Source organism: Rutilus rutilus, assembly GCF_951802725.1.
Source record: "Rutilus rutilus genome assembly, chromosome: 25".
Lineage (NCBI taxonomy): Eukaryota > Metazoa > Chordata > Actinopteri > Cypriniformes > Leuciscidae > Rutilus > Rutilus rutilus.
Window position 1 is genome coordinate 28,590,465 of NC_140229.1, and position 9,186 is coordinate 28,599,650.

Genomic DNA, 9,186 nt, shown 5'->3' on the forward strand with positions numbered 1-9,186 from the left:
TGTAAGTGTGACGCATTTATTCAGCTGGGTTTGTATTGGCTGTGACTTTATCGCAAAACTCGCTGTGATTGGACAATCGTTTAACCCATATAAACTGGCGCTTCATGTTACAAAGTATGGTTTGGTGTTATTATTACATTAGTTATACATTAAGCTAACTATAAAGTGTCTCTATGTTGTGAGAAATTACTCCTTTACCGAGATCCTAACCCTAACCCTAAGCATGTCTGCACATTTCAATGAACTACAGAACTGCTTCCTGTTCCACTGATAGAATGACAGAGATATGTGGGTAATGTAGTATAAAACGTTTAGTAATAAAACAATAAATGTTAAATAAATTATATATTTAATGGACAACTGGATATCTTCATTGCGCAAACCTTTATGACATATATGAGGGACAGGCTGAAATTTTATATTTTACTGTGAGCACTTTAAAAATAACCTTTATGCCAGCTTTCCATATATATCTGAAAACTGTGGCCAACATTATTTATTATACATAGCATAAGCAGTCGTCCTGCCGATTTTCTCTTTGATACACTAACCGGACTTCGAGTTACAGCCATTTGAAATGTGCATTTGTTTGCTCTTCTGGGGGCCATTGCTGGGCCATGCAATCTACACAGATCTACACACACTATTACTATTACACAAGGGTAATGCACCATTCAGTAAAACAACAAAAAAACAGTGCCAACATTTCCTTTTCACCCCCTGATTGCTGCTTATATGCCTGACATCAGTGATATATGCTTTCATTCAAAAAGCAGTTGTAGATGTGCTAGAATGATCAACATGGATCATCTTCAATTAAGCGTTAAGTATTTATAGCAAGATAGCCACTGTAGCCTCTTGTTATTCACATAGCTTCCTTTTATTTCACTGCAAACTGGCATACATGCAAGTATGTGCAACTTTTGTTGCATTGTTGTCCCAAATATCATTAACCAGATCTACATTTTTTATGTCCCAAGTAAAAGAATCATGGTCATTAATTATATGTAGTAATTTATAAGTTATTAATTTTATGTAGGCCTAGTTATTTTTTAATTAATTAAACTAAAGAAATAAGAAATTAAAAATTCTCAAATAAAAATGTCTATTTACTGTACCAAACACCACTTTCAATACACAATAGTCACCATACTTTATTAAACAACACTTTATTGGAGGACACAGAATAAAGTTAATAAAGTAGCATAAAGACAAATGAGATTCAAGATAAATAAAAATGTGTCTTCAAAAATACATTAACATCATAATAGTCCATTCACAGCTGCTGAAGCCATAAAATTAGTGCCAGAGAATCATATTCAGTCACCTACAGAAAACAGATTTGATATTGTGTTGGAAAATAATGATTCATTATCACAGCTAAACTGGTTTCTTGCTCTTCCCTGTACGTCTCTATCATGTTCGTGTTCTTCTTCCTCGTCTAAACAGTTTGTTCAGTTGAAGAACAGAAGATGTGATCACTGATGTGGTGTAGCTTTTTCTCAACCAGAAGAAGAAGTCTCAACATCCCATTGTCAGGCGTTCTCCAGTCCTGGTCTGAAAGTAAAACAGAAAACAGAAACCATTCAAATAAAGTTGTTTAATGGCCAGTCGGGTCAGCTTATGTTCTGCATGATTTAAAGCAGTGATGGTTTACTCTGGCCCTCAGCGTCCACTGTCCTGCAGATTTAGCTCCGACCTCAAACCCTCCTGCCTATTGTCTAGAAATAAACCTGAAGACTTTGGTTAAAATTTTCAGATGTGCTCGATTAGGGTTGGAGGTTAACTCTTAACTAACCTCAAAAAGTAGAATGCAAAGGGCCAGAGTTGCCTGTTCCTTACATAAATTTACAAAGCAGCAGTCAGTACATTATATAATATACACATTGAAGTATTTATTATATATATATCAGAGGTGGGAGTAAGTCACACATGTGCAAGTCACAAGTAAGTCTCAAGTCTTAACCTTCGAGTCTCAAGCAAGTCCAAGTCAATTTTGTGAAAAGCAAGTCAAGTCAAGTCACTGCTTTATGTCAAGCAAGTCAAGTCAAGTCGTAGCTTGGGTTACAAGTCACTGGCAAGTCATACAAACGTTTGATGATTTCACTGAATTTATATATTAAAATAAGTTAAAACTACAGAAGTTGTGGACTATGGTTTTATTTGCAACATTTTTTTTTAAATATGCATTTCCACATACAGCTGAGTGGTTACTACTACAATAAAAATGTGGCCTTTGTTTAGGTATGAAGAATACCTCCACACCGAGAGAAGAGAAACAAAAATGACTTGGGCATATTTCATCTATTCATTGGATAATTTAAACTTTATCATTATATAAAAATCTGTAATTTGAATCGACACATTGCGTTTCATTTAACAGGTATATAGGTTAATTGGTTGGCTTGCTGTAGGAAACGTGACAATTTTAGACAATTTCACATGTTTAAGAGGGGGCAGGTGGAGTCTGCTTACTTTAAAGCCATTATAGAGTTACGCTATTTATTAAATGTTATCTTGTTTCATTCTGCATTTTGAAATGTCTTCATGATGCCACTGATCATAACAAACTTATGAAAATTACAGTTAGGCCTACATTTTTTTTTTTATATTTCTTTTAACATTCAAGTCAACCCTGGGATATGGCATATTTTAGCCCGATTTTCATTTTTGTTTTCAAGAAAATAATATTTTTTCTCTGTGCTTTTGTATGTAAGGAATTATTCAGATCATAAAAAAATCATTAATCCAAGGCACTCGAATCTTAATAAAAATATATAGAAAGCCTTTATTTCATCATGGCTTTAATATTTTAAAATCAGGTGACAAGTACTTGCACACCTACGCGTTGCGGCTAATGAGCCTTCGTCAGGGTGTGTGACCAAGTTACAACATGGAGTTCGGAGTTCTCTTGACTGAGTAGCAATTAAATACTCGTATAACAATCACCTGGTCACTGTACAGGACAAGCAGGAGAGAAAATTCAAATAATACAAAGAAAACGTATCTCACCCAATATAGAAATAAATCGAACAAATAAATAAATAAATACAAGTCAAAATTAACAATCAACAAAATCACGAATGACCATGTACAAATCAAGATCCACACATAAAAAATGCATATAATATTGAGTGAGATACTTCTTGTATTATTTAAATTTTCTCTTTCCTAGCTGTTTGTCCTAACCCAGTGTGAAAAGCTGCACAGTAACGTTAGTCGCAACGAGTGCGTTATGTGTGCTTGTAACCTGTTGTTAAAATATTAAAGCCATCATGACAAAATAAAGGATTTTTGTATTTTTTTCCCCCATTAATATTCGACTGCCTTGTACAAAACGTCAAGTCTATCATACAACTAGTAAAGTAACCTTTTACTAGCCAAGACGTTAGCAACAGCTGAAAACTATGACTGACTTCGTCACTTACATTTGTTTGTGGGATTTGAAGTGTCGAATGAAATTCGACGTGGTGGTTGCTGTATCACAAATGCACATAGTCCTTGCAGCCGAACTTAAATATTTTTGTCGTGGCGTCTTCCATGTTCAGTCACTCACTGCTCTTACGTCGTTCGTTAGTGCTCTCTGCTTGCCTGCTGCCTCACGTGATGGTTGCAGTGCGTTCAAATACAGATATTTATTTTTAAAAAGACAAGTTATTTCAAGTCATTTACCTCAAGTCCGAGTCAAGTCTCAAGTCAAGTCTTTTATTAATATTTGTCAAGCAAGTCTCAAGTCCTAAAATTTGCGACTTAAGTCTGACTCGAGTCAAGTCATATGACTCGAGTCCCATATATATATATATATATATATATATATATATATATATATATATATATATATATATATATATATATATATATTGGAGCACATAATATAAGCTAAGTACTGAACAAAAACTATTTTACCCATATCAACAGCAACCTATTTTAAAAGATTTTTAAGAAAGGCATTGTCTCTTTTGAGCCTTTGCCAGTGATGCTTGATTTCTTTCCAGACAACATACTCTTCTGTCACTTGTTTCAAGAGCTTCACATGATCAAAAACCAAGTGAAAACCTGTACAATGTAAAATTGTCAACATCAAATTATGTACTACATTTTACAGCATTGTTTCAATTCAAGACATACCAATGGACTCGCTCACTTTTCTGTCTTCTTTGGGCACCAGATGTTCCTTCCTCACCCGAAACAAAGGACTTATTCGATTAGCTTGCGTTGATATAAGGACTGGTCTTCCTTCTCTGCTGTAAAACAAGATAGTCTCGACTTACTCTATGTGCAATTACTATTGTTCCTGAAACATAAATTAAGACAGTATTAAATAAGTTAATTTACCATATGATTCAGGAGAGAACATTTGATGAGTAAATACTGATTGCAATATTCTAGAAACTTCACCTGGGAAGGGCTGATCACGGCAAGATTCGCTGCGACTCACTAGTAGCTCTTGTAATGGTTGGCTCCTAAAAGAGCTGTTGAGTTTGATATTGTAGAGCTTTAAAAAAAAGGACTAAGCAATCCTGCAAAACAGAAAGGAAGGTCATTTTAATACATTACTTGCAAATAGTCAGTTTATAACTGTATGATATGTTTTCTGTAAAGAGTGTTGCATAATTAAATGTTAAAAGCATTTTTATGTTATAAGTTCACTGATATGTGGGCATTTCTATGAATAAAAGTATGTCTTTAATAGCAAGCAATAATCATACGAAAATGATTTACATGCAAACGGGACAGTTATCAGCAGTGTAACATTCTGATTATGACAAAATAATCGAGTATCTGATGTCATGTGACAAGTCAGATAAGCTTTTCCACTCTTGCAAACAGAGGTAGGTTATGAGGTGTGGAGAGACATCATGTATCACTGGAACATGAACAGACGGGGACCAATTTGCAATTAATATAAACTTTCTGACAGTGTGTGTGATATCCGACAACTTTCCAAGAAGTGGCGCAACTGATTTACAAATATCGCGATAAATATGTACAGGAATTGAGGCAGTAGCCAATGACAGCACTAGGAGTAAAAGCTGCAGGATTGTGTACGAGTATACAAATATGTACGAGTATCGTACGAATTTGACAACTTGTTAAATCTTGTGAATTATTAAGACTTTCAGACTATGTTTGTACTGATTGGGATATGGGTTTTGTGAGAAAAGTTTTAAGAAACAACAAATGCTTGATAAAATGTTTGATTTAGGGTTAAAACCCAACACATACATACCATTGTGAATATTTGCCTTTGCAGCTTTCCGTCTCCTCCGTTTACTTCTCCTCAAACAATAATGGGCTGACTGAGTCCGAAAGGCCCTTTTGGTCTTTTCAGCTGGAAAAAGAGAAAAGAAAATATAATTATGTATAATATATAGGATTATTTAAAGGAAAAAGTACTGATTTACCTTACACATATTGGATGTTACATTATAAAGCGTTAAAAGCATGGCAAGTGTTGTGGTTAATATGCATTTACATCAAATATCACTTTAAAACTATCAATACAGAGGTAAAAGCATGGTAAGTTTTGTGGTTACTGTCCTTTTACCACACCCTATCACAGTAAAACTAGGGTTACTGTGGTAAAAGCATGGTAAGTGTTGTGGTTACTGTGCATTTACAATAAGTATCACATTAAAACTACCAATAGTGTGGTAAAAGCATGGTAAGTTTTGTGGTTACTGTCCTTTTACCACACCCTATCACAGTAAAACTAATGTTACTGTGGTAAAAGCATGGTAAGTGTTGTTTTTACTGTGCTTCTACTACAAATACAACTTTGGAACTAATTGTACTATTTTTAATCTGATATGAATATCTAAGCCTATAGCACGTCACGTGACAGGCAGTGTTTAATCATATATTTTGAATTAGAAAGCAATGAAACGCAAAGTCTCCGTGGAAATGGCAGATATATTTGGCAGATTAATATCGATAAACAGAAAAGACATTATATCACACATTATTAGGACAGCGTATTTATGTATTTATTTACTAGGCTACTTACCAACAGCTGACACACGTGAACTGATGCCAAATATCGCGATGTGTTCGGAACGAGACTTCTTCAGCGCGATTTCCTACTAATAAAATATCATTTAAAAAAGATCAATAAACAGCAAACCAATCCAGCTTCCCTGGCAATAAGACCGAAATAATAACATAAAAAAAAAATACATAAACCACGATAAGATCTCGTGAATAAATGTTGATTAAACAGCTTCTCTGCTGCAGCCGACAGGCAGAAATAACGTGTCCGTGGCACGAATCAATAGATTAAATTACGTGACCACATCACGAACGTTGGAGTTATCCGTGGTCTCACCACAGACTCAATCCGTGCTCCTATCACAGATTTTAGATCTGATATAGCCAAGCGAGCAATAGGTGTAAAACGCCATCAAACTGGATTTTATGATGACAGGACAAGACAAAATTGCAACACAGTCGACATAAAGCTTTCAAGTCTCTAAACAAGTGAGCAACATTACAACATCCAGTGAGTGAGGTCAGGTTGTTGAGGTCCGTGGTGCCATCACGGGACTTCAGTTTGGCTAACAGAATCAGACTGAATTTTTATGATGGCTGGACAATGCAATAGCTACAATAACAGAGAGGTTAAAGTCTTTATGGTATTTGGTGTTGGAAAATAAATAAATACTTAAAATGTTGTGTTTCCAAATGAGAAAGCACGTCCATTGAGTGAGATCTGTTCTCTGTCATTGAAACGGGTATCCGTGTGTGGACCACGGAAGATGAGTGTCATTGACTTGCGCGTTGGAGTTATCCGTGGTCTCACCACAGACTCACTCCGTGCTCCTATCACAGATTTTAGATCTGATATAGCCAAGCGAGCAATAGGTGTAAAACGCCATCAAACTGGATTTTATGATGACAGGACAAGACAAAATTGCAACACAGTCGACATAAAGCTTTCAAGTGTCTAAACAAGTGAGCAACATCACACCATCCAGTGAGTGAGGTCAGGTTGTTGAGGTCCGTGGTGCCATCACGGGACTTCAGTTTGGCTAACAGAATCAGACTGAATTTTTATGATGGCTGGACAATGCAATAGCTACAATAACAGAGAGGTTAAAGTCTTTATGGTATTTGGTGTTGGAAAATAAATAAATACTTAAAATGTTGTGTTTCCAAATGAGAAAGCACGTCCATTGAGTGAGATCTGTTCTCTGTCATTGAAACGGGTATCCGTGTGTGGACCACGGAAGATGAGTGTCATTGACTTGCGCGTTGGAGTTATCCGTGGTCTCACCACAGACTCACTCCGTGCTCCTATCACAGATTTTAGATCTGATATAGCCAAGCGAGCAATAGGTGTAAAACGCCATCAAACTGGATTTTATGATGACAGGACGAGACAAAATGTCAAGTTAATTATATGCCATTGCAACACAGTCGACCTAAAGCTTATAAGTTCCTAAACAAGCCAGCAACATTACAACGTCCATGAGTGAGGTCAGGTTGTTGAGGTCCGTGGTGCCATCACGGGACTTTGGTTAGGCTAACTGAAACAAACCGAAATTTTATGATGACAGGACAATGCAATAGCTTCAATAACAGTCAGGTTAACGTCATTATGGCATTTGATGTTGGAAAAGTTCACAAATACTTCAAATGTTGCGTTTCCAAATGAGAAAGCACGTCGATTGAGTGAGATCTGTACTCCGTCATTGAAACGGGTATCCGTGTGTGGACCACGGAAGGTCAGTGTCATTGACTTGCATTGGAGTAATATCCGTGGCCGCATCACGGAATTTGGGGCGATTCCGTGATGGCTCCACGGATTTTGAGTTAAGGGCACGTGGACATTTCACGGAATCCTGTGAGACCAGGTTGAAATCAGAGACAATTTTAGGCATTTTGAACAAACTCTTAGACTCCTTTTTTTTTTTTTAAACCAAAAATGCTTACAGCACCTGGTATTCCCAGGCGGTCTCCCATCCAAGTACTAACCAGGCCCAACTCTGCTTATGCTGGGTACACACCAAAAGATAATCGGGCTGATTTTGGGCCGATTTCCCCCCTTCCGACAATCCTAGCTATGTCCCGATTATCTTGATGGTTTAACAGATTATTTTATGAGATTTTCCCTTGGTGTGAGGTGTGTTAAGAGTGTCTGAACCTGCTCGGAAGAACGTCGGAGCCACTCCGATCGCGAATCGTAAATATTAAACATGTTTAATATTTACGATCAGAAATCCTGATGTGTGGGGGGAACCCCGAGGACAAACGCGCGCACGTTCTGGAGATTATCACGTGAAACAAAACAATATCCAATCAGAAAGCGAGATGATGGAAGACACGGTCATTCTCTCTCTCACACACACACACACACACACACACACACACACACACACACACACACACACACACACACACACACACACACACACACACACACTTGCAGGAAGCTTAATGTTGAGATTAAGTAGGCCTATTCATAAGTGTAAATTTCGAGGAAACAAGCCTCTGTTTTTCATTTTAAGTGCAGAAATTTTACAATACCAAAACACAATATTGAGTTTGAAAAATAAGAAAGCTGCAAAGTGCGTTTCAATCTGTAAACATTTTCAAATTTTTGTTTAACTTTTAAGTTTGTCACTGTTTATGTATATGTCTTTTTATGTTTGTTTATCGGCTTTACTCTTTGTACCCCCTGACTGTAATTGTCATTCTTAAAATCAATAAAAAAAAAAAAAGGGTTCAGTTAAGGGTTCAGTGAGGTTCTATAGAGGGATTAAATAACTTTTTCTAAAGAGACAATAAATCCAATAAAGAATAAATAAAGACAATAAAGAATGAATATATTTCTGTATAAAAGGTTATATATAATGGTAGGTACAATGTTTTTTTCACGTGAATTTTCTGTGAAAATCATTCCAAACACTATCGCAATTTCTTCCTGCATGTTGTCCGTCATGCTTTTTCTGAAGTCTCGCGAGATTTTGCGAGATTTCCTGTGTTCACAGTCGAGACTCTGGTTGAAAATCTGTTTGTGTGTGGTGTGCTGTCTTTGTCACATCATGGCACACCACACACTAAAGGAGCTTAAATCTAGGATTTTTTGTCCTCATGTTTGTGGTCTGTCACATTTTGAAAATATTATAAGATGTAAAAAAATCTTTTGGTGTGTACCCAGCATTAACTTCCGAGATAAGACGAGAT

The 9,186-nt window shown here is 36.4% G+C and overlaps 1 long non-coding RNA gene across 3 annotated transcripts; it reads right to left on the reverse strand.

Moving 5' to 3' along the window:
• Positions 1–1,160: 1,160 nt before the first annotated feature.
• On the reverse strand, positions 1,161–6,159 carry LOC311285477. Of its 3 annotated transcripts, none has more exons than XR_014626364.1 (5): positions 6,008–6,159; positions 5,231–5,332; positions 4,399–4,520; positions 4,129–4,241; positions 1,161–1,557 (listed from the first exon to the last, which is right to left on the reverse strand). It is a non-coding gene; the product is annotated as an uncharacterized lncRNA (long non-coding RNA). The 3 variants fall into 3 exon arrangements; XR_014626365.1 differs by having other exon boundaries at positions 4,129–4,244; XR_014626366.1 differs by having other exon boundaries at positions 4,129–4,244; positions 4,336–4,520.
• Between the last annotated feature and the right edge of the window lie 3,027 nt (positions 6,160–9,186).